Source organism: Bos taurus, chromosome 20 (genome assembly GCF_002263795.3).
Source record: "Bos taurus isolate L1 Dominette 01449 registration number 42190680 breed Hereford chromosome 20, ARS-UCD2.0, whole genome shotgun sequence".
Classification (NCBI taxonomy): Eukaryota; Metazoa; Chordata; class Mammalia; order Artiodactyla; family Bovidae; genus Bos; species Bos taurus.
Genome location: NC_037347.1, coordinates 6283914 through 6308786, shown reverse-complemented (window position 1 = coordinate 6308786; position 24873 = coordinate 6283914). Strand labels below are relative to the sequence as shown.

Sequence of the window (24873 nt, the reverse complement as noted above, 5' to 3'; positions counted from 1 at the left end):
ATTTGGGCATGTGAGCACAGGTCTGCAGAAGGAAGATCACAGCTTTAATCAGATTTTCAAAGCTTTCCGGAACTCAAAACCATTAAGAGTAACTGGCTTGGGGATATTTTCTTTCTTGCTTTTCCTTTTGACTGAGACAGATGCTGATACACCACTGCGTCACACCAAGTTGTCTTAATAGTGGGTTTCACGCAAAGCTGGGGTTCCTTTCTTCCTGGTCACCACCCGGCTGACCGCCATGGACATCTCTGCCAGTCCAAACAGTGTTGACTGCCTCTGTCCCATTCCTGAAGAATTTGAATATTAGAAGGAATGGAGGATACAATGAGGTAAATTTCCAGACAAGATAAATACAGACAGTAACATAATCCTGACTTGAAGAATAAGGCTACTGTTGGAATCGCCTTGCTACGAAAATGTACCAAATTACAGAGGCACACCCAGTTGGAATTCTGGTTTTCACAGTCTTTTTGCTTGTCAAACTTAATATCAAGGAAAATAAGCTAATTTGATTTGGCAAAGGCTCATGCAATATGGAATTGATATCTGTGGCAGCGACCTTTGATGTTTTGTATAAACAGGGTTTTCCCTGCTGGGGAAGTGAGAGTTGAATAATAAACAGCGTCCTTCCCACTCAAGGCCTTCCTTCCCATCAGTACCAAAAGAAAAAAAAAAGAAGAAGAAAGAAAGTAAGAAAATAAGTCTTTTCTGTGACTCACAGAACTCAAAGAGCAAAATGGTATAGCCATCATCAAATAGACAACAATGTTGGCTAATTTCTCACCCTGACATCTGGGGTCACATGGTTCTTCCTTGGCAAGTGATGGGTGCTATGTTTACATTGTAGGGTGTTTAGCAGCACACCTGGCTTCTGCCCACTGGGTGCCAGCCACACTACCTTCCTCCTCCAGTTGGGACAACCAAAAATGTCTCCAAACATTGACAAATGTCCCTGGGGAGCAGGCTGATCCACCCTGCGCCCCCCACCCCAAGTTGAGAACCACTGGCATACAGGCGTGTGTGTGCCTAGTCGCTCAGTCATGTCCAACTATTTGTGACCCCAGGGACTGTAGCACTCCAGGCTCCTCTGTCCATGGGGATTCTCGAGGCAAGAATACTGGAATGGGTTGCCATGCCCTCCTCCAGGGTATCTTTTCAATCCAAGGATCAAACCCAGGTCTCCCACACTGCAGGCAGATTTTTTACCATCTGAGCCACCAGGGCATACAGATAGGAAAGAAGATTAGTAAAGAAAACTTTTTCTTTTCTCTCAGTTTCAGGCACCAGTTTCCTTAATCAAGCCTTCTGCCTGGAGTCTCTGGAGGCCCTGAGACCCAACAGTTCCTTAAGAACACCCACGTTTTTCTTTAGTGTGACATTCCTTCACCACTTCCCCACCCCCACCCCCTGCCATGCTCCAAGAGGCTTCAGGTCTGAGTGTCACGTACCTGTCTGGAAGGGGGCAGCTCTCACTGTCTCTTGCTGCTTAACCACTCAGTGCATCTGGTCTTGTGAGGGATTCTCTTCCTCAGCAGATTTCCAAAGTTTGAAAATTGCATGGTGGCAGGGGCACACTTTATGTCCCTTCTTTGTGTAACTCTAGGGAAGCATGGCACAGAGTGCTTACCTGGAGTTGGGCAAGTTCAAGTCCATGATGTTCTGGAGTTGGCTAGCACCAGCTCATGGGAGCTGATTGCTAAATCTTTAGGAAATCTGTCAACTGTGTGCAGTCATTTTTGTAGCTTGACGTGACCCATTATGAAAGGATTTACACCATAGAAATTGGCAAATGGTACACATCAGAGCTCTCCTGTCCCCTCATCTATACCTCCAACCAGTTAAATGTCTACTCGTTCACCACTAGTTCAGGCTTGAAAGTAGGCTAGCAGATGGGCTCACTGCTGACCCAATATCCCTTCTCTCCTTTGTTTCTTATTTAAGGAATTCTAGTTTTGTTTAGCCTGGCAATGAGTCCATTTATATCTGCATTTCCTGCCTCTCTTGCGGTTAAGAATACTCAAATGACATAACTCTAGCCAATGGCATGTGGATGGAGTTTAGGGTTGGGCTGTCTAGAAACTCCTGAAAAGGGGGCAGACTAACTGGCCTGAGACTTTCACTCTCTGCCCTTTCCCTACTCCCCGTTTAGACTGTAGATGCTTGACCGGATGTGGATCCAACGTCTCACCACCACAAGGTGACAACCCGAGGATAAAGGTCACGCTCTGAGAGTGGCTGAGCGGACAGACAGGAGGCACCTGGTCTCCGATGGCTTCCGGGTGTCAATGCCCCAGCCCTGGACTCCCTGCCACAGGGAGGTTGGGGGGCTTCAGTAATATACCACCAGATGCAATCCCCAACTAGGACGTTATGCAAGTCAGCATAGCTCCCTTATATATAAAAGAGAAATAGGAAGAACTGAATTCATAGGATTGCTCTGAGGGCTGAGTGATACTATGCATGTGAAGAGCCCAGCGCAGTCCTAGCATGCGGAAAGCACTTCGTGGGTGCAGGCTGTTGTTATTACTATTCCTCATCTGTGCTCATCACCCTGGCAGTTATCATGTGCTCAGGGGTTTTCATCTCCCTGCAGGCTTTGTCTCTTCAAGCACGATGGCCATGTCTCACTCACTCTCTGTTCTTAGTCTCCAGCCTTGGTTTTGTAAGGCACAAACTGAGTTCAGTTGTTACTACAGGGCAGGCTAGAGATAGGAGTTATACTCAAACAAAGGATAACTAATTTGTATTTTATTGTTTGAGTATAACCCGTATCTCTAGGGGTTTAGCACCGATTGAATTTGAGTCATGCTTACTGAACACAGATTGTAGTATTAATACAATGAACAACACACAAAAAATGAATAAAGCATTGCTATCTCTGTCCCACTCTAAGGAACTTGGTACTCAAGTTGGAAGCATAAGAAGGGCCCCCATGTAACTGTGATACACAGGAGCATACGGGTTCTCAGACAAAGATGAAGCCAAGTGCTGCAGGTGACCGATGGAAGCGAGGGGTAAAGAGAGAGCCACATGGAGGAGGAGGAGGCCTTTATAAACAGGCTTTGGGGGATGGTGTGTTGAGGTTTCCATGAAGAAGGCATCACGGATATCATAGACCATTAAAGACAAAGGTAGTGTGGCAGGAAACCCTGGCTCTTGTCTCTGTGAATGGGGTTAGGTGGAAGGCTGGTTTGGAGGCTTCTCACGGAAGATTTGATTGCCAGGCTGAGGCATTTACATTTCTGCTCACTGGGCAGTGGGGAGCCACTGAGGCTTTGAAAGCTGGGAGTGACATCAGAATTGGGATTTAGTTAGATTAATGCAGTAGTCACGTGGAGACTGGTTGGAAAGGAAGACAGAGAGGTAGGAATGGGTAGTCTGTCAAATGGATGAAAGAGGCACATACTCTTCCAGCTCTGTGAGCTATTCCTTCACAGGACATGAAACAGTTCTAACTGTGTATTTCTTTGGGTAATCCTTTGATTAATGTCTGCCTTCACTTCTAGATCAGAAATCCAGGATAGAGGGGCCTTGGTCTGCGAATCTCAGCACCTCGATGACAGGTGCTCCATGAATAGCTGTTGAATGATAAGGTCAGAGGGGACTGGGGTCAGACTTGTGTCTTCCGAAGCACTGCGAGTAGTCTGTTAACCTTGGGACATGTAGCCAGGTACCACCAAGAAGGCTAGTGGGTGTCCTGTCCTGGAGGAATGGTGGAGAACATCTGGTTGGAGCCAGGAGCTGAACCCCAAGTGCCAACTTCACTGCAACTTGCTGCAAGACCCTGGGAAGTCCCTTAACCCTATCTAGGAACCTCAATAAAACGCAGAAGTTGAGACCATGACCTTGAAAGTCTCCTCTAGCCCTGTTCAGTGTAAAGGGAGGAGGGAATTGATTAAATACATCCTGCAGAGCAAGGCACTGAGCCCTGGGCTTTCTCTCGTTGAATCTTCAGAAGATCCTTGAGATTGATAAATATATTGGTGGACTCAAAAGACAGCCAGGTTATCCTGCCTCTTGTGTTCTGAGTCACTCAGGCCCAGGGACAATTTAGGTTCCACATTTTCATGTCTGTGTATCCTTGGGCAAGTTAGTTAGCTTTTCTGTGCTTCAGTTTCCTCACTTCTAAAATGGGTCCCCCAGGATATCATGTATCTTACAAAGGAACTGGAGAAGCTTCATGAAATAATGCATTTAATTCCTATCTTGTCCTTCTGGTTGGTCCTTGGAGATGAGTAATGTCAGTCCTTCATATAATGATAGACCCAGTGGAAAATCCAAAGCCATTTCCAAGAGTTGCATGAGTTGGTAGGGGACTCAACATCTCATGATCCTCTCCCTGTAACTAGGTGTTATGATTTCCTCACTATAATTTAAAAAATCACTTCACTTTTAAAAAGGCAGCTAAATCTATTCCAAAAGCCTGCAGATGGCCACTCAATGGACATGCAGTGACACCTGGGATATGAACAAGGTAATTAGAAAAATAAATACCACAAACCAAAGTCACTTAGTCATGTCCAACTCTTTGCAACTTCATGAACCTGCCAGGTTCTTCTATCCATGTAATTCTCCAGCAAGAATACTGGAGTGGGTAGCCATTCCCTTTTCCAGGGGATCTTCCCGACCCAGGGGTCGAGCTTGGGTCTCCTGCATTGCAGGCAGATTCCTTACCATCTGAGCCACCCGGGAAGCTCACAAAGATGATATAAAAGTCTGACATTCTAGCTGGCTCCAGCTGCCTGCGGAAGGCTGTGAACTTGTGTCCTCTTGTCAATGAGCAACATCTGCAGGGTCAAGAAGGTGGTCAAGGGCAGTAGCACCAGATTGAGACAGAACTGAGAAAGGACCGTGTTTTCATTTGGTGTTCCCGAGTCACTGAATCAATCCCACCTAAAATCACCCACCGTCACCCCACCTGTGCAGTCTGGTAAATGCTACACCATGCTTTCCTGCTTGAGGCAGCTTCTCAGAGGGAAGGCCATTTCCCCAGGTGGTATATACAGATGCTTGCAGCCAGGCAAAATACCCACGGCACACTTCTTTCCTCTGCTCCTCTTCTCTTTTACTTGATCTGGAGCATTATTGTGGTTGCAAGCAAAGCAGCCTATTTCTTTCATCTGTTGCATAATGGAGGAAATTTTTTTAATCCTATAGTTTTCTTTTCATCTCTATTACCAGTGTTAACTGCTTAATTTGTCAGGTTCCTGCTAGCTGCCTATTGATAATTGATAGATTGTTCCTTCCTTCCCAATTTCCTCTATTAGTCAGTCCAGGAAGTTTATTTGTGCTTTGCATGTAACCCAATAGGATGGAGAGTGCCTGGCCTGTTTGTGGGCCTGTGTAAATTAATACTGTTTAGCCCTCTGACCAGGAAGCTCTCCGGTTGCACCCTAGTAGGCTCCTCTTCATTGAAACGACCTATAGCAAACACAGAAGGACTGCCCTTGCTCTAATGGCTTTGAGTTGGCCATCTGGGGAGATCATTGATGCCAGGCCTGATCCTCCCTCTAAACCTCGGCCCTGTACCTCAAACCTGGGGCTTTTACAAGGTGGGGGTGGGGAGGTCTTGCTAAGAATATCCTGTTCAAAAGAACTCAGTTTCTCAGCCTTGTCCAGTTCCTCCTGTTTTTTTTTTTTTTTCCTGTTAGTTTTTTTTCCTTTTTCCCTCTGAGTTTATTCAGGCATGAAGCATTAACTACAAAGAAGTCTCTTTGAGTGTGACTTTGATTTGGGGGTGAATTAGTACTCAAAGTTACAAGTGATTGTCTATAGGCTATTGTGGTCTGGCTCTTTAAAACAGCTATGTAGTGAAAGTCTGGAGGTTGGATTGGAGCCAAAGATTTGGAAAATTTTTGCAAATTTTTGGCTTCTGTTAAGAAATTGGAAGAGACATGGTCCACATTTCTACAGGAAAAAAGATAAAGTAGCTGAGAAATGGAGTTTCATGTCAACTGGGATCCACTCTCCTGCTGAGCACAGCCTCCAAAAATGGGCGGTATAAGACCATGATCTTGTACCTGAAGCAAGTTGCATGTGCGTATGACTTTCTGGGGCCCCGTAAGTGCCTGAGTTTCAGACCCCTAGTCTATGCAGCCCAAACCAAAGAGGCATCACTCCTTCAGAGAACTTTGGATTTGGTCAGACAATTGTCGGATTTCTACTCGTGTTCATTGCATTCTCTATTAATATAACTTTAGCCCCCTCCCCTATAGTCCTCTCCTGAGAGAAAAGAAATTGCTGACCTTCTCATTCATTCACTTTATGGACTTAAAAAGGAACCACTTGTCATCAGGGCCTCTGCTAGAGTTTGGGGATCTGAAGATGAGTTACTTTTGCCTGCCTTCCCCGTGGAATGAGGGCTGTGAGGCCAGGATGGGAGCTAGCCTGCAAAGAACCACTGCAAACCCTAGTATCTAGCACATGCCTGGCTCCTCAAAGAATGAAGACAGGGAAGAACAAGTAGGTGAATGAAGGGCATGATCTCTGCCCTCAGGGAGCTCACTATCTATAAACACATCACCTTAACACCCTGCATGCAATAAAGGCTATGAAAAGGGAAGAACAAGGGACTCTGGACATTAAGTGAAGGGTTACCAGTTGGTGGGGGAAATGTCAGAAGCGGCTTTAAGGAGGAAGCAGTGATAAATGAGTACGTGCTTGAAGGGTGAGTATAGTTCAGCCAAAAACAAGGGGAGGTAGAGGGAACCATATGTACATATGGAAGAACAGCACCTTCATGCAGCTCAAATATGAACTCCCTCACTTGCCTGTGGGCTGTGGGTTCCATTTTGTTCACCCTGTATCCCCAGAATCTAGACATTGGCACAGAGTAGACCTGGAGTAAGTGTCTGTTAATTGAATTCATGAAGGAATGACACTTTACCCATAATTGAGATGTGGCGTTGAATCAAGCTTAAATGCGTTTGCACGCTGAAGCTGAGGACAGAGAAGAAGAGATGGTTCTAAGGGTGGTTTGGAATTTCAGTGATAGTAAAGAAGAACTGATGCATTTGAACGTGGTGTTGGAGAAGACTCGAGAGTCCCTTGGACTGCAAGGAGATCAAACCAGTCAAGCCTAAAGGAAATCAGTCTTGAATATTCATTGAAAGGATGCTTAAGCTGAAACTCCAATACTTTGGCTACCTCATGGGAAAAACTGACTCATTGGAAAAGACCCTGATGCTGAGAAAGATTGAAGGCAGGAGGAGAAGGGGATGACAGAGGATAAGATAGTTGGATGGCATCAACGACCTGATGGACATGAGTTTGAGCAAGCTCCAGGAGTTGGTGATGGACAGGGAAGCCTGGTGTGCTGCAGTCCATGAGGTCACAAAGAGTCAGACACTACTGAGTGACTGAACTGAACTGAAAGATGGGTTGGCTGAATGAGCATGTTCGTAGACTTGTCGTGAGGATCCCAAAGGCTCCCAGACCCAGAACCTGAGATCTTCCAGGTTAATCTCAGAAATACCCCACCTCCTGAGGCATTTTGTAGTTGGGCAGTAGATTCTGGGCCATAGTCAAAAGTCTGATTTCAAACTTTCCCTGATTGGAGCCCATCAGCCCAACTTTAGGTGTTGGAGGCAAAAGAGGTCAGTTAGCATCTGTTAATATCATGTTATTTTGTCCAACTTAGGGGTAACATTTTAACAATTCTGCTCAATACTTAAGATAAAGATAGGAAGGGGAGGGGAAGGAAACACACTTTCCTTCACTAAAATTCCTGATGCATGTTCATCCCTGCCATGTTTATCGCATCTCTGTGAGGCAAGTGCCACGTGCACTTTTTACTCCGAGAACTGAGATCTGAGCCTGGAGCCTGCCTCCACCCTTGGTGATGACCCTACTGGACTGCACCCTATAAACTCACCTTGTCACCGTCCATAGGGCCCCTATTACTTCTGAGCCCCAGCTGGGCCAGAGAGAAGAGGTTTTTCCCAAGAAGCAAACTTACCTTTGCCCTTCACTGAGAAACTTTGTCTGAGGTCGGTGCCTTAGAAGCAGAGCTGGAAAGGGGGCTCCTTGTACAGGTGATGGACTGAGGATGTGATCTCTCCTGAAGCCTGGGCAGGAGCAAAAGAAGCAGGATGGGCAGGGAAAGATCAGCAAAGATGTGATTTCCAGAAAAGTCTAGTTGGGTCCAATGAAGAAGACTGGAGTGTGAATTACACTGCGGAGGTTACCCTGCTCAAAGGCAAAGGAACAGGGCTATAAGTCCTGGCCATGGGCAGAAACAGGCCCATGGGGGAGAGGGAGGGTGTGTGTGGGGTGAGCCTCTGAGGCAGTTCTGAACAGCACTGGGTGCATTTGGTTGGGACACTGACAGTATCTGCTGCACACATGTTTCAATCAATGGAGACAAGTATCTTCAAGGTTACATGTCAGCAAATGTGTGCTATGCGGCTGAGTCACTTCAGTCATGTCTGACTCTTTGCGACCCTATAGACTGTAGCCCGACAGATTCCTCTGTCCATTGGATTCTTCAGGCAAGAATGTTGGAGTGGGTTGCCATGCCCTTCTCCAGGGGATCTTCCTGATTCAGTGATTGAACCCAGTCAGTTTTCAAACTCAGCCAGGTTTCTTACATTTCCTGCATTGGGAGGTGAGTTTTTTAAAAAAATAATTTTATTTATTGATTGGTTTTGACTGTGCTGGGTCCTTGTGGCTGCATGGCCTTTTCTCTAGTTGCAGCAAGCGGGGGCTACTCTTCATTGCATTGCGCAGGCTTTTTATTGCAGTGGCTTCTTTTGCTGCAGAGCACAGGGTCAAGGGCACCAAGTTTCAATAACTGCTGCATGTGGGCTCAATAGTTGTGGTTCCCGGGCTCTAGAGCACAGGCTCAATAGTTGTGGCCAATGAGCTGAGTTGCTCTAATGCATGTGGGATCCTCCTGGATCAGGGATCAAATTCCTGCATTGGTGGGCGGATTCTTTACCACTGAGCCACCAGGGAAGCCCATCAGCAAATAGACCCAGCTTTAAAATCCAGCTTCTACACACACAGTAGGGATCTTCAGAAAGGTCACTTCAATTCACAGAGCTTTGTTTTCTCTTGTGCAAGATATGGATAATACTTATTTTCATCTTCCAGGATCATTGTAAGGACTTAACAACACAATGCAAGTAAAAGGGCTCAGCAGACACCTGCTCATAAGTCCTCACATTGGCTCTTATTACAGCTACTGCTATTAATAGGCCCAAAGCTAGAAAATGTTCTGCCCAATTGGTGCTCTTATCTTTTGGTGAAGAACTGCTTATTCCTCTGAAGCACAGAGGGGTGTTTCCTTACAGGGAACACTGAGAAATACACAAGTGTATGGACAGTGTGCATATTCCACCGCCCCAACTTATTTATTTTTATTGAAGGAAAATTGCTTCACAAAGTTGGGTTGGCCTCTGCCATGCACCAACATGAGTCAGTCACAGGTACACATGTGTCCCCTCTCTCTTTAAACTCCCTCCCACCTCCCACCCTTTCCCACCCCTCTAGGTTGTCAGTAAGTTTTTTTTTTTTTTTAAGGGGAACCTAGTTACAAATCCAGTGGGCACATGGCAGAGTGTGACTCATCTTTGGGGTCTGAAGGCTCCTGAGAAGTGCTTGGAAAGGACTCAGTTCTAACAGCCTTCTCCAAGGAAGTGTGTCAACCATCAATACCTTATTTTTTCCCTGTGAGCATCATGGAAATATACAGTCTTAAATTGCCTGTAAATTACTCTGCTGCCAGTTGCCAGAGTAATTTTAGGATAAGCCTCCCTCCCTAAATTCTTAGTGAGCTTTTGAAATGAAATGCAAGGGTAATTATTGTTAAATTAAAAATGGACCTAGGAAAGACCCATTCTAGAAGTGTCGATTCCACTTCATCTTTATTGGTCATTCTTCTACATGGAACACCTTCTTTCATTCCTTCAAATCAATCTGTGTGTTAGCTAGTTGCCCAGTTGTGTCTTACTCTGCAAGCCCATGGACTATGGCCCGTTAAGCTCCTCTGTCCATGATATTCTCCAGGCAAGAATACTGGAATGGGTTGCCATTGCCTTCTCCAGGGGATCTTCCCAACCCAGGGATTGAACCTGGGTCTCCTGCATTGTGGGCAGATTCTTTACTGTCTGAGTTACCAAACTAGGATTTGAAAATAAATCAGACTCAGAATTTTCTAAGTAACTGTGGTGCCCTTTTGGGCAAAGGAGAGTTCGTTGAGTCCAGTGTTTGGCTTAACTTCTTGGGTCCCTATGTTCCAAGGGATTACTTGCTCACAGAAATCAGTACAGTTCCCTTGGCTGGCCCTCTGCATCCCCCTACTCCCCTTCCCCTGCATACTGGGCTTCAGTACCCTCAGGAGAAGCACGGGTTACCTTATTGCTGCCCAAAGAAGGAATACTCCAGGGTACCCTTGCTGCTTTCTATCACACTTTTTTTGGCAATTGTAGGACGAAAAGAGAAGTTCTATAAAATACTAACTAAAAAATTGCAATAAAAGTGCAAACTAATATATAGGGGCAAAAAGCAGAGCAGTGATTGTGTGTGGAGGAGGAAAGGAAGGGATGGATTATAAAAGAATATGTAGAAATTTGGGGGGAGGTGGATGTATTTATTATCTTGATATTTGCAGTTTCACAGATGCATACCTCTGTCAAAACTTGTCATGCTGTACTTTTAAAATGTGTAGTTTATTAGCTATCAGTTACACCTCAATAAAGTTGTAAAAACAAAGTGAATTACTTCCTTTGTTTTTAAATAGTATATCTATTTTTTACAATGAATTAGTTTTAGTGTTTCCAGCTTAAAGGATAAGAGAAAGGTTTTCAGCCAAGAAGCTAGTTAGACATGTAGTTAAAACCTATGTGCCTCTGAAAGCACCTGAGATATCCCTGAGTAGGTGAGTAGGGAAATAAAGTGTGGCATATCCAGACAAAAGAATATTATTCAGCACTAAAAACAAATGAACTATCAACCTGTCAAGAGGTCTGGAGGATCTCTGGATGTAAATTACTAAGCAAAATAACAAAAGACAAAAAACCAGCCAATCTGAAAAAAGCTACATATTCTAGAGTTCCAGCTATGCAACATTCTGGAACAGGCAAAACTACGGAGGCAGTAAAAGGGATCAGGGATTGCCAGGGGTTTTGAGGATGGAAAGAGGGATGAATAGGTGAAGCACAGAGTAATTTGGGGCAGTGAAACTACTCTGTATGACAGTATAATGATGGATACATGTCATTGTACGTTTGTCAAAGCCCATAAAATGTACAACAGCAAGAGTGAGTTTACCCTAAGGTAAACTCTGGACTTTGGATGATAACAACATACCCATGTAGGTTCATTGATTTAAACAAATATATTGCCCTGATGGGGGATGTTGATAACAGGGGGGATTGTGCAGGAGGTATGTGAAACTTCTCTGTACTTGCCTCTCAGTTTTTCTGTGAAACTAAAACTTCTCTAGAAAGTAAAGTCTTCAAACAATCAACCAATTAACCAAGCAAAAGTCCTTATATGCTTCAACATAAGCCCAGGGGTTATCTGTCTGCCCATCCCTGGACAGTGGGTAGGTGAGCAATGTTCTGGGAAGCTGGTAACTTTCCAACTTAGCCTGAGTTGAAGGGAAGCATCTTGAGGTTCTCCCAAAACCTACTCAACTCTCATTAGGTGGTTGGTCAGAGGAACTGGATTAGATGTTGATTCCGAAATGCAGGACTTGGATGCAATCTCAAAAATGACAGAATGATGTCTGTTCGTTTCCAAGGCAAACCATTCAATATCACAGTAACCCAAGTCTATGCCTTGACCAGTAACACTGAAGAAGCTGAAGATGAACGTTCTATGAAGACCTACAAGACCTTCTAGAACTAACACCCAAAAAAGATGAACTTTTCATTATAGGGGACTGGAATGCAAAAGTAGGAAGTCAAGAAATACCTGGAGTAAGAGGCAAATTTGACCTTGCAGTACAGAATGAAGCAGGGCAAGGGCTAACAGAGATTTGCCAAGAGAACTCACTGGTCATAGCAAACACCCTCTTCCTCTACACATGGACATCACCAGATGGTCAATACCAAAATCACATTGATTATATTCTTTGCAGCCAAAGATGGAGAAGCTCTATACAGTCAGCAAAAACAAGACTGGGAGCTGACTGTGGCTCAGATCTTGAACTCCTTATTGCCAAATCCAGACTGAAATTGAAGAAAGTGGAGAAAACCAATAGACCATTCAGGTATGACCTAAATCAAATCCCTCATGATTGTACAGTGGAAGTGACAACTAGATTCAAGGGATTAGATCTGATAGACAGAGTGCCTGAAGGACTACGGACGGAGGTCCATGCCATTGTACAGGAGGCAGGGATCAAGACCATCCCCAAGAAAAACAAAAGTAAAAAGGCAAAATGGTTGTCAGAGGAGGCCTTACAAATAGCTGAGAAAAGAGGAGAAGCTAAAGGCAAAGGAGCAAAGGAAAGATATACCCATTTGAATGCAGAATTCCCAAGAATAGCAAGAAGAGATAAGGAAGCCTTCCCCAGTGATAAGTGCAAAGAAACAGAGGAAAACAATAGAATGGGAAAGACTAGAGATCTCTTCAAGAAAATGAGAGATACCAAGGGAAATTTTCATGCAAAGATGAGCACAATAAAGGATAGAAATGGTATGGACCTAATAGAAGCAGAAGATAGTAAGAAGAGGTGGCAAGAATACACAGAAGAACTATACAAAAAAGATCTTCCTGACCCAGATAATCATGATGGTGTGATCACTCACCTAGAGCCTGACATTCTGGAATGCAGAGTTAAGTGGGCATTAGGAAGCATCACTACGAACAAAGCTAGTGGAGGTGATGGAATTCCAGTGGAGCTATTTCAAATCCTGAAAGATGATGCTGTGAAAGTGCTGCACTCAATATGCCAACACATTTGGAAAACTCAGCAGTGGCCACAGGACTGGAAAAGGTCAGTTTTCATTCCAATCCCAAAGAAAGGTAATGCCAAAGAATGTTCAAACTACCGCACAATTGCACTCATCTCACACACTAGCAAAGTAATGCTCAAAATCTTCCAAGCCAGGCTTCAACAGTATGTAAACTGTGAACTTTCAGATGTTCAAGCTAGATTTATTATTATTTTTTAATATATTGCTTATTTATTATATATTTAAAAAATAATTTATTTATTTTAATTGGAGGCTAATTACTTTACAATATTGTGGTGGTTTTTGCCATACATTGACATGAATCAGCCATGGGTGTACGTGTGTTCTCCATCCTGAACCCCCTCTCACCTCCCTCTCCATCCCATCCCTCAGGGTCATCCCAGTGCACCAGTCCTGAGTACCCTGTCTCATGCATTGAACCTGGACTGGCAATTTATTTCACATATGATAATATACATGTTTCAGAGATAATATACATGTTTTTGAGATAATATACATAATTCTCTCAAATCATGCCACCCTTGCCTTCTCCCACAGAGTCCAAAAGCCTGTTCTTTACATCTGTGTCTCTTTTCCTGTCTCATACATAGGGTCATCAGTACCATCTTTCTAAATTCCATATATATGCATTAATATACTGTATTGGTGTTTTTCTTTATGACTTTCTTCACTCTGTATAATAGGCTCCAGTTTCATCCTCCTCATTAGAACTGATTCAAATGCATTCTTTTTAATAGCTGAGTAATAGTCCATTGTATATATGTACCACAGCTTTTTTATCCATTCATCTGCTGATGGGTATCTAGGTTGTCAAGCTGGATTTAGAAAAGGCAGAGGACCCAGAATCAAATTTCCAACATCTGTTGGATCATTGAAAAAGCAAGAGAGTTCCAGAAAAACATCTACTTCTGCTTTATTGACTACGCCAAAGCCTTTGACTGTGTGGATCACAACAAACTGTGGAAAATTCTGAAAGAGATGGAAATACCAGACCACCTTACCTGCCTCCTGAGAAATCTGTATGCAGGTCAGGAAGCAACAGTTAGACTGGACATGGAACAATAGACTGGTTCCAAATTGGGAAAGGGGTATGTCAAGGCTGTATATTGTCACCCTACTTATTTAACTTATATGCAGAGTACATCATGAAAAATGCTGGTCTGGATGAAGCACAAGCTGGAATCAAGACTGCTGGGAGAAATATCAATAACCTCAGATATGCAAATGACACCACATGAAATTAAAAAATGCTTGAAGACCCCACCACCCTTATGGCAGAAAGAGAAGAAGAACTAAAGAGCCTCTTGATGGAAGTGAAAGAGGACAGTGAAAAACTTGGCTTAAAACTCAACATTCATGAGATCAAAGCATCTGGTCCCATCACTTCATGGCAAATAAATGGGGAAACAATGGAAACAGTGACAGATTTTATTTTTGGGGCTCCAAAATCACTGCAGATGGTGACTGCAGCCATGAAATTAAAAGACCCTTGCTTCTTGGAAGTAAAGTTATGACCAACCTAGAAAACATATTAAAAAGCAGAGACATTACTTTGCCAACAAAGTTTTGTCTAATCAAAGCTATGGTTTTTCCAGTAGTCATGTATGGATGTGAGAGTTGGACTGTGAAGAGACCTGAGCGCCAAAGAATTGATGCTTTTGAACTGTGGTGTTGGAGAAGATTCTTGAGAGTCCCTTGGACTGCAAGGAGACCAACCAGTCCATCCTAAAGGAGATCAGTCCTGAATATTCACTAGAAGGACTGAAGTTGAAGCTGAAACTCCAATACTTTGGCCATGTGATGCGAAGAGCGGACTCATTTGAAAAGACCCTGATGCTGGGAAAGATTGAGGGCAGGAGGAGAAGGGGATGACAGAAGATGAGATGGTTGGATGGCATCACTGACTCAATGGACAGGGGTTTGAGTAAACTCTGGGAGTTGGTGATGGACAGGGAAGCCTGCAGTCCATGGGGTCGCAGAGTTGGAAATGACTGAGCGACTGAACTGAACTGATAATGCAGATAGGTTCCATGCCAAACCCAGACGTTGAGGTATCTTCTAAACTTACCCCTTCTCCCTGCTGCTAATGGTGTTACTATTCCCATGTCCTGGGATTCCTGTATGTCTCCCGATCTAAGTTTATGCTACAAACATGTCACATACACACACACACACACATGCACAGATTCATTGATACATATGCACAATGATGAGGTTTTATTGGAAGCAGCATCCATTTATCCAAGAATTCTGCTGTCACCTATTCAAGCTAAAGTGCAAGGGAGTGGGTGGGTGATCAAAACAGACACAGTGCCTACCCACAGGGACCTTACATTCTAGAGGGTAATTTAGACACAGTAATCAAATAACCAAAACCTAAAGTAAAGTGGCAACAGGAGTAAGTGCTAAAAAGCAAAGGTAAGTGGCTGTAGGCAAAAATAACAAGGAGGTCTGCCTTATTCATAGAGATAGCGAAGGATGACTTTCCTGGAGAAATGACAAGTGAGGTGATCTGAAAGAAGTTTAGGAGCTAACCAGGTAAAGACAGTGGATGGGAATATTTCAGACAAAAGGAGTGGTCCGAGCAAAGGCCCTGTGGTCAGAGGAAGCATGGTAGGATCAAAGAACTGACCAAGTGCCTCTGTGGCTGAAGTTCAAAGAGCTATGGTGAGAGAAGCCACGACTTTACATTCCCTGGAAAAACCACCATGAAACCCCCAAATAAAACAGAAAGCACATTGATCAAGCAAAGCTAAGTTTATTAGACCCACTGCAATAGATGAGAGCACAACCTCGACAAGAGTTTTAGTGAGATCCCAGAAGGTGGAGGTTTGGGCAGGCTATTTATAGAGTTTTAGGGCCTGGGTTTGATGGTTTTAAGGCTGATTTTACCAGGCAAAGAATTAGTTGGGATTAAGCAGAGTTTTACAGTGTGGGCTTGTTTATGCCTTGAATTTGTGAACACACTGGAAAGAGGGTCTTATAGTGAGTCTTGCTGTTCGTCTTCCTATCTAAGTTATTTCAATTGGTTCACAAATTTCTCTTCCATCAGCAAGTCTTTTTTTTAGAGCACATAGCTAAGTTATCTTTGCTGATGGTCAGTATTGCTTAAACGTGGACAGGAATGTCTAACCAAACAGTATTTTTTAATACAGGAACAGAGAATTATGTTGCTTTCAATTCTGAGGTCTGATTTCACTGTAAGTGCAGTGGGAACTCATGAGTGGATTTTATACTCCCTCTGTCCTGCCGAACTTGCTGTGGGGTGATGGGTCACCATCACCATATCACCTGGCTGAGTCACTCTCTCCTTGTGGAATTCGGTGTTCTTATCTGTCCAGTGGGGGCAACAGGAAAAGATGACTCAGAAGGCTGTTGCAAAGTTGTTGTTTTCTTGGGCACATGTCCTTCTGCGTTAGGAGTGGTTGAGAGTGGACACTCGAGCAAACCAGACCTATCTTCCTTGCCCAGCTCAGCTGCTTATCATTTCTGACTGTCTCCTCTCAGCAGTTCCCTCAACTGCAAAGAGAGGATAATACCTTTATTAGGGTAATTCTGGGGATTAAACAAGATGGGCAAGTACATTCTTAGTATTGCCTGGCACGTGGCCAGCATTAATTACTCTAGGGTTAATCACTATTGCTGCTTTCCAATTTAACCACAGAGCCGAGGTCTCCAGAAGCCCCTGTGTTCACTCCTGACCCTCTAAAGGGTCAATAATGTACGGAGGATTCTTGTCCTAAGTCACTGCTCTCAGTCTGCTCTTATATCTCTATTATTAATTTGATGTTTGGCCTATAGCAATGCCTTCTGTTTCCCATATCTAGGATTCGAATTATCTGAATTGTCCTCTGGGTCAAGGCTGCCAGCAACCAGAGCGCAGGGAACAGGTTTGCTGTCATTTCTTCCCCCACCCAGTAAGAGCTTAAGAACTCAGATCACTCCAATGGCAAGCTCTAAGTGCCAGGCCTAGGCCCAGGTTGGCTGCTGCAAGCACAGGAATGAAGCAGACACAGATTTCTTAGGGAGTCCTGGGTTTGGAGAAAAAGAGCCCAGTTATTACTCTTGGTTGGGATAAAGTACTTACCAATAGATGGATGTATAAGGTTCAGACTGAGAAGTGATTCATTCTACCCTGGGGCATTAAAGCAAGCTTCTCAGAGAAGCTGATGCCTGTGAAAGGTTTATCAGATCTCACTCGTTCATCATTATTATTTTTTACATAAGAAAAACATGCAAACAGAAAAAAATAGAAACAGCTCCAAAATAGTTTAGAGTAAAAGTAAGTCTTCTTTCCAATCCTTGAGTTTCCCTCTCAGAGGCCCCACCTTTTGTAGGGTCTGGAGTGGGTAGCTGTTTCCTTCTCCAGGGGATCTTCCTAACTCAGGGATTGAACCCATGTCTCCCACGTTGCAGGCTGATTCTTTAGCAGCTGAGCCACCAGGGAAGCCGTTGGTAGGGTCTACCTGTGAATATCAGTACAGGTGTCACATAATAACATCCCCACAGCATATTATACTGTTTTACTTAGGTAAGTAGCTTGAGGACCATGTTATATCAGGATGTGTTGATCTCCTTTATTGTTATGATTAATTGCTTATACATAATCAGCTGCCTATTGACAGAATGGTTATCCCCCTTTTTATTTATTTATATTTTGTTTTTTGCTGCTATAACAAATAATTTAATGAATATCTTTGAGCACTTACGTGAGGAGTGCATAGGTAATACAGAACAATTTCCAGAAGTAGACTCTAAGTATATATGCATGTTAATTTTACAGGTTGCCTTTCCAAGAGGATATAACCACATGCGAGTCTTACCAAAGAGCAGAACTTGGGAGACGGGCTCATCTAGAAGGTTTTCAGGTAGCACAGGGGGAGGGGGAAGGATGGGAGGGGTGAGGAGCCCAGGGAGGAAGGGCCTGGAGGCTGGGGGAGCTGGGTAGGTGGATGGAGCAGAGAGGAGCGGGATGAGTTTTCAGGGCAAGAAGGCAGGAGTAAGACAAGTGGGCCGAGGAGACTGGGCCAGGCCAGGAGAAGCCTGAGCATGGTGCAGTGCTGTTGGAATGTTCCTCGGAGACAATTGGGAAACTGATGGAGATTTTAGCAAAAGTAATGTGATCATATTTACTTTTAAGAAAGAATAATTTCAGCAGAGCAGAGTAAGACCCAGACAGCCAATCGGTTGAGGGGATGTCATCATGATGCTGATGGAAAATGGTGAGACTTGAACTAAGGAAGAGATTTTGAGAGTCCAGAAGAGGGAATGTTTCTGAGAGGTGTTTAGGAAGCAGACTGGACAGTCTTAATTTGTCTAATCCTGGGACAGTTTAGAGTTGCACACAAGGCAGGAATGGAAGATGACAGAGTAGCAACTTCAAGTGCCTAGTACTGAGTCTCTGGGCCAACTTGATTTGGGTCTCGGCAGCAGGAGCGATCACTAAGCAAAGAGGGCTTAGGGTAGTTGGCCAAGATGCCGAATATCAAAATCTTCAGCAGCTCCCACCAGGACCTATCCCAGAAGACTGCTGCCCTCCCTGGGCCTGTGGCTAGTCAAGGCGGTGACTGTGAAATTCAGCAATCAGACCTATGTGGAAATCGGTGAAAAAGTGCGTGGAAAGGATGTCTACATTGTTCAGAGTGGCTGTGGTGAAATCAAGTTAATTGAATGGAAATTTTGGTTATGAATAATGCCTGCAAAGATTGCTTCAGCCAGTTGGGTTACTGCGGTAAGCCTGTGCTTCCTACTTATGTCTGGAAGAATAAGAAGGATAAGAGCTGGGCTCCAATATTAGCCAAGCTTGTGGCAAAATGATCTCTGTAGTAGACAAGGGTCATAGTACCACCAGGGACCTGCATGCTCCTCAAACTTTTGATATTCCAGTGGAAAATTTATTTGCAGAGTCAGCCGTCCTTAAGTGGATAAGGGAGAAGATGTCTAAGTGGAGGAACTCCATGACTATCTCACCTGATGCCGGAGGAGCTAAGAGAGCGCCTTCTGTCTCAGACTGGTTGAATGTGGAGAATGGAGGAAGGCTGATGAAGTGGACTGCATGGTGCTGGTGGGCGACGTGAAAGCCTGGGTGGCTCTCCTAGTGGATCACATGGCTGACACCTGTGGTTCAATCTGCCATGCAGCTGACAAACTTCTCTCCCCTGGAGTTGTGTTTATGCTGTGCTGACTCATGGAATCTTTTCTGTTCCAGCCATTTCTCACATTAACAATGCATGCTTTGAAGCAGTAGTAGTCACCAAAACTGTACCTCAGGAGGATAAGATGAAGCATTGCTTCAAAATACAGGCGATCCCTATCTCCATGGTCCTTGCAGAAGCCATCAGGAAAATTCACAATGGGGAATCTGTCTCCTATCTGTTCAGCTATATCCCTTTACAATAGAATAACTGAGGATTAAAAATAAATAAATAAATAAATAAAGTGGACCCCGCCCCTTGTTTTCCTTTGGTATTTGATGAAAAATCCAGCAGAAGACCCAGCTTGTTTCAGCATAGCTTTCTACATCCCATATCAGTTATATGAGCGTTTCTCCTATTGGGTTGACCAAAAATTTTGTTTGGGTTGTTCCATAACATCTTATGGGAAAACTTGAATGAACTCTTTGGCCAACCAGATACATTGGAGAAAGCTAGATTGAGATTAGCTTCTGGGATTTCTTACTTGCTTTGTCTCTTCCTGGCTTCTTTGATCCTGTGAGCCTTGCAGCTTTAACTACAGCTCAGCTGCTGCAAGATGGGAGACTTTGGAAAGCTTGTTGTAGGGTGTGTAAACGTGTTTGGGGAAGCTCAGACTACTTTGCATGTGAATGCTTCAGCCCCCACACCCCAACATGAGACAAGTTCTCTAAAGTCTATACTAAATTAGAGCAAGAGCCTGGGGCAGCCTGAGCCCAACTCTGGCTGCTAAATCCCTGTAAGCCTGGAGCAGCCCTATTTGGTCTGACCTTTTTTCCTGGCCAAATATCTACTTGTTCCCAAGTGACCCCTGTGCCATAGTCTTCTGGAAAGCAAACTCAGTTTCTGCTCTATAATCTGGAGCACTAACATGAAATTATTTCACTGTAGCTTAATCTTCCTTAGCTTACTACCACCATGGAGGTAGGTTTTAGGTGGTGCTGCAGTGCCTTTTGATTATTTAACTGTCTAATTATCATCTTCCTTCCTTGGATCTATTTGGCCTCTCAAATGATCTGAGATTTTTGTTTAAAAAAGTTGATGTTACTGTCTTGTAGAAGAAACTAATAAAGTTATCTGCCTGATTATGAAGAAAAAAGGTCTAGTACTTTAAGATTCATTAACTCATCTGATTTTTTTTTAAGAAAACCTCTGAAATATTAAAAAATTATTTTAATGTTTTATGTAAATCTGGTAACTTTTTTCACTAATAGTTACTTTGCCTAATCAGCCCAGAATACTATGGGAGCAGACCAAGATGGAGTGAAGTTGGTGTGGTGGTCTCTGGAGTCTTGAGTGTGGCCATTCAGAAAGAATATCTAGTTCTCTTGGGGTGGGTAAAGGCCATTAGGATGCCAGGATGGGGCTGAAGCATAAGCCATCGCAATTTTCTTGAGGGTTCACCAAAATTCCCCTCCCTCATGAGAAAGAAGAGTCATCAAATAACTTTTCTGCAAGCCCTTCTCTGGCCACAACACGCAACTTGTGGAATCTTCGTTCCCTGACCAGGGGTTGAACCTGGGTCCTCATCAGTGAGAGCATGGAGTCTTAACCACTGGACCACCAGGGAATTACCTCTGTAAGTCTTTCAAAACACTTGACACCATTGATAATGATATGAAGTGCCTAGAGATCACAAAGAATCATTTTTAATTATGCACAGGCTTCTAGAGTCACTTTACAAGAAGAGGTTTAAAAAGACAAAGTAACTACAGACTCAGGAATCGAGACTAGTTCAATAAACCATAAACAAGCGCTTGGGAGATCTTGGAGACTTGGGAGATGAAGTGGGGTCTCTGTCCAGGAAGTTCTCAACCAAGATCCTTTGGAGCCAGTTGAAAGAGCGCTCATTAATCTGTTCCCAAAGTCTCTTGGCGATAACAAGAATGTTTGGGGGAAAGCCATCAACCCCCAGATGATCTAAGCAGGAGGATCTGCTTTCAGAAATCACCATCCTGCAAGCATGTTTTCAGAAGCTATTGGGCCCTTAGGGCTGTGTTGAGTGGTATCTGATTCTTGTACAACAATCATTTGACATTAATTCTCCAAATGAATGTCAGTGGGCATAAGGGTAGTGGGGCAATTCCAGGAATGACCTGGGGAGATTCTTGAAAGAAGTGTAAAGAAAAGAGTCAGTTGTTGTGAGCTGGTGCCCATGACCTCTCTTTTGAACAACACCCCAGTGTGAATGAATCTGATGCGAGTCGTTTGAGGACCCCACCGTGAGGAACACTGCTGTACTTGAAAGTCCTAGTACTTGGAGCCCAGTTAAATCTAACACTGTGTAGGACCGGGTAGAACCTAGAGTCAAGATAGGTGAAACGAACAAGGGAGCCACCTCACAGCTGGTATTTATGGAGTCAAATCTGGGGAGTCAGACAGTCAGCTAATGAATTAGCTACGTGCAAGAGTTGGATCGGTTTTTCCTGGCAAAGTGTTGGCTTGGTCTGGGGAGGGGAGTGAGACATGAGAAGGAGGGTCACTGAATATGGAGACGAAGAAGGTCTTCATTTCATATCAAGCAGAACACCTAGTCTTTGCTGCAGCTAGTTCTGGATGCTGGGGACACAGTACGAATCTGATGTTGCCTCCAGGAGTTGGTGGTTGCTAGAAACAAGGGAAAGGAACCTTGGCAAGGTTCTTATTTGTGAGCTCCAGCTCTCTAGAGTGGTGCAGCACACAAATGATGCTCTACCCTATTTTTAATTCCGAAGGAAAGACATTGATACTTGAAATCTGTAGGGTACCCTGCAAACTAATAGCTCAAGGTAGATCCCAGTTGCAACCTTAGACTGTGCTATATCCCTTTTGACAATGCCATAACTTTGATTTTCAGCAGTTACTGTAATAAAAGACAAGGGCAGCATGAAAATCAGTGTGAAATAGGATACGAGGGTGGTGGTGTTTCATGTACTTTTCAAGGTTTGAGAAGGTGTGTGGTACCCAAGGGCTTCCCAGGTGGCTCAGTGGGTAGAGAATCCACCTACAATGCAGGAGACCCAGGTTTGAACCCTGGATTGAGAAGATCCCCTGGAGGAGGCCATAGCAACCCATCCCAGTACTCTTGCCTGGAGAATCTCATGGACAGAGGAGCCTGGCGGACTCCAGTCCACGGGGTTGAAAGAGTCAGAAATGACGGAAGAGACTGAGCATGAATGCACATGGGACTCAAGCATATCCCTTTGGAAGTAATTTTGACTCTTTAAGAATAAATAAAAAAATATTAGTTTTCTTTTGATTTATGTATACTATTTTTAAATGAATGTTAAATTGTTAGGACATAGATAGTTATTAAATTTGTAGGTGGAACTAACTGCTTAATTAATAACTGGAGCTATTAGGTGTTTCCTTTCATTAGGGCACTGTGGAAAAATTACCTAGATGCTCAGACACCGTGAGCAGAGTAAGTCCAGGAACTTTTGGATTCCTCTGTTCTTGCAGAATTTCATTCTTTTTAATCTAATTCTTGCCATAATGGCATTTGTTAGGTATTATTACTCATCCCCACTTACTTTAGAGAAAACTGAAGACCAGTGACGATTAGTATCTCACAGCTAGTTAGTGCCAGAGGAGCAAAGAAATCTGAACCAGTCTGACAGTGTCCCTGTTCTTGGCCACTATACTTAGCACTCACATACTTAGGATGTCTAATTAGCCAGTGCACCCTAAGCATTAGGAAAGCTTAGTTTTACCGGGTTACTAACAAGGCCACATTATTCTCTCATCCTATTAAATCATAGCAGTGTCTCATCCTCCAGTTTGAAATCCCTTAATGTCTGGGCGGTGCAGCCCCATGAGTCAGACCACTGGCTCCGCTGCTGTGATCATGGACAGGAGCAGGGCCCTGAGGACCTGTGAGGGAATACGGCTCTAAATATGGTCCTGACCAGGCCCTTTTCTAGGCACCAGGAGGTATTCTTCCTGAGGAATGAGGAACACTTGGAGAGAGTTCAGAAAGAAGCAGCCTCTCTGATCACAGGGTGGGAATCAAAGAAAATTACAATGCTCAGAACCAGCTTATCATCCCCTCATGACACCAAGGAGAAGATAGGCCCAGGAGGGTTAAGACACTCACCTAAGGCCACACAGGGCATTGGTGGCAGACCCAACACTCTTGCATAAGCCATCACTTTAATTTTATTGAACCATAACTGATTTACAAAGTCATCTTAACTTTTGTCGTACCCTGAAGTGACTCAGTTATGCATATATGTATATATACTTTTTCACATTCTTTTCCATTAAGGTTTGTGACAGGATATTCCCTGTGCTATATGGTAAGACCTTGTTTATCCATCTTATATATAACAGTTTGCATCTGCTAATTGCAAATTCTCAATCCCTCCCTCCCCCTTGACTACCAGAAGTCTGTTCTCTATGTCTATGAGTTTGTTTCTATTTTGCAAATAAGTTCATTTGTATCATATTTTAGATTCCACATATAAATGATATATTAAATTTGTCTTTGACTTCACTTAGTATAGTAATTTCTAGGTCCATCATGCTGCTACAAATGGCGTTATTTTTTTGTATTTGAGTAATATTCTATTGTATATGTATCACATCCTTTTTATCCATTCTTCTGTCAATGGACATTTAGGTTGTTTGCACAACTTGGCTATTGTAAATAGTGATAAGCCATCACATTTTTTTCCCTCGGGTATAATTCTTTCATTTCTCCCATTCAGATCCCCACACTTGGACCCCCGTGCCCCTCATGGAGGGCTCCCCTGCCAGGAAGGAAGCTGCCTTTTGAGGCTCCCACCTCCTTGAAAGAGGCTGAAACTCAGGTGGAGTGCCTGCCAACCCACCACAAAGGCATCCAAGGCCGTCACCACAGAAAAACGTTCACTCTTGACATCAGCCTTTGGGCAAAAATAATAGCCAAGAAGAAAATCTCAGAAGCCTCAACTAACTACTGAGGCTTTATATGCCTGCCTCCAGGTTAGCTGGAGATGGACATATCAACCTCCAAACTCCATGGTGGCCCCAAGGGTTTCCTTTTAAGAGTTAACATGGATTGGGCCAGACCCTCTGTGCTGCATCTCACGTCTATTACCCTCACCGTCACACTTAGTAGCCACATTTTAAAGACCAAGCCACTGAGATTCAAAACAAAGAACACTTGAAAGTTAGGGAGTAAGTGAGATGGGCGGTCAGACGAGCTTTCCGTGTCTCATGTTGCCTCTCACGCAGGTCTTCCAAAGTTCTCGGAGGATGGGAGAGTGTTGTAGAAAACCATTAGCCGCCATCACCAATACGGTCATCTTAGGATTTTCCGCTCCCCTTTGGACTTCAATTCTGAATACACAGACCTCTTCACTGCCAGCTTCCAGTTGGGAGAGCACCTCAGGTTCTCAGATGGAAGAAGGTAGCCCTCATCTGTTTAGTTCAGGAGCTGGCCAAGGTTTTCTGCAAAGGGCCAGATAGTAAATATTCTAGGCTTTGGAGGCACCTGTTGTCACCATTCAACTTTTCTGTTGCAGTAGGAAGGCCGCGATGGGCAATGTATAAATAAGCAGATGTAGCCGTGCTCCAGCACAAGTTTATTTGCAAGAAGAGGCAACACATTAGTTTGCTGCCTCCTGGCATAGTTGGTCCCATATCTAGCAAACAGACTTTTTCTGATTTAGCTTTGATGTAGTCCTCCTCTTTGCCTGAAACTCATCTCGGCACTGAAGCACTTGCCTTAGCACTCTTTTGTCTTGGGGGGAGGGTGAAGGAGGCTGTCCCAGAGCCCACTGAGATCCCCTAAA

General features: G+C 43.9%; 1 non-coding gene and 1 pseudogene across 1 annotated transcript; one reads left to right on the top strand and one right to left on the bottom strand.

Moving 5' to 3' along the window:
* Positions 1–17778: 17778 nt before the first annotated feature.
* LOC785458 (ribose-phosphate pyrophosphokinase 1-like) lies at positions 17779–19329 on the top strand (annotated as a pseudogene).
* A 1285-nt stretch (positions 19330–20614) lies between these two features.
* TRNAE-CUC (transfer RNA glutamic acid (anticodon CUC)) lies at positions 20615–20687 on the bottom strand. Its single transcript has one exon. It is a non-coding gene; the product is annotated as a tRNA-Glu (tRNA).
* Between the last annotated feature and the right edge of the window lie 4186 nt (positions 20688–24873).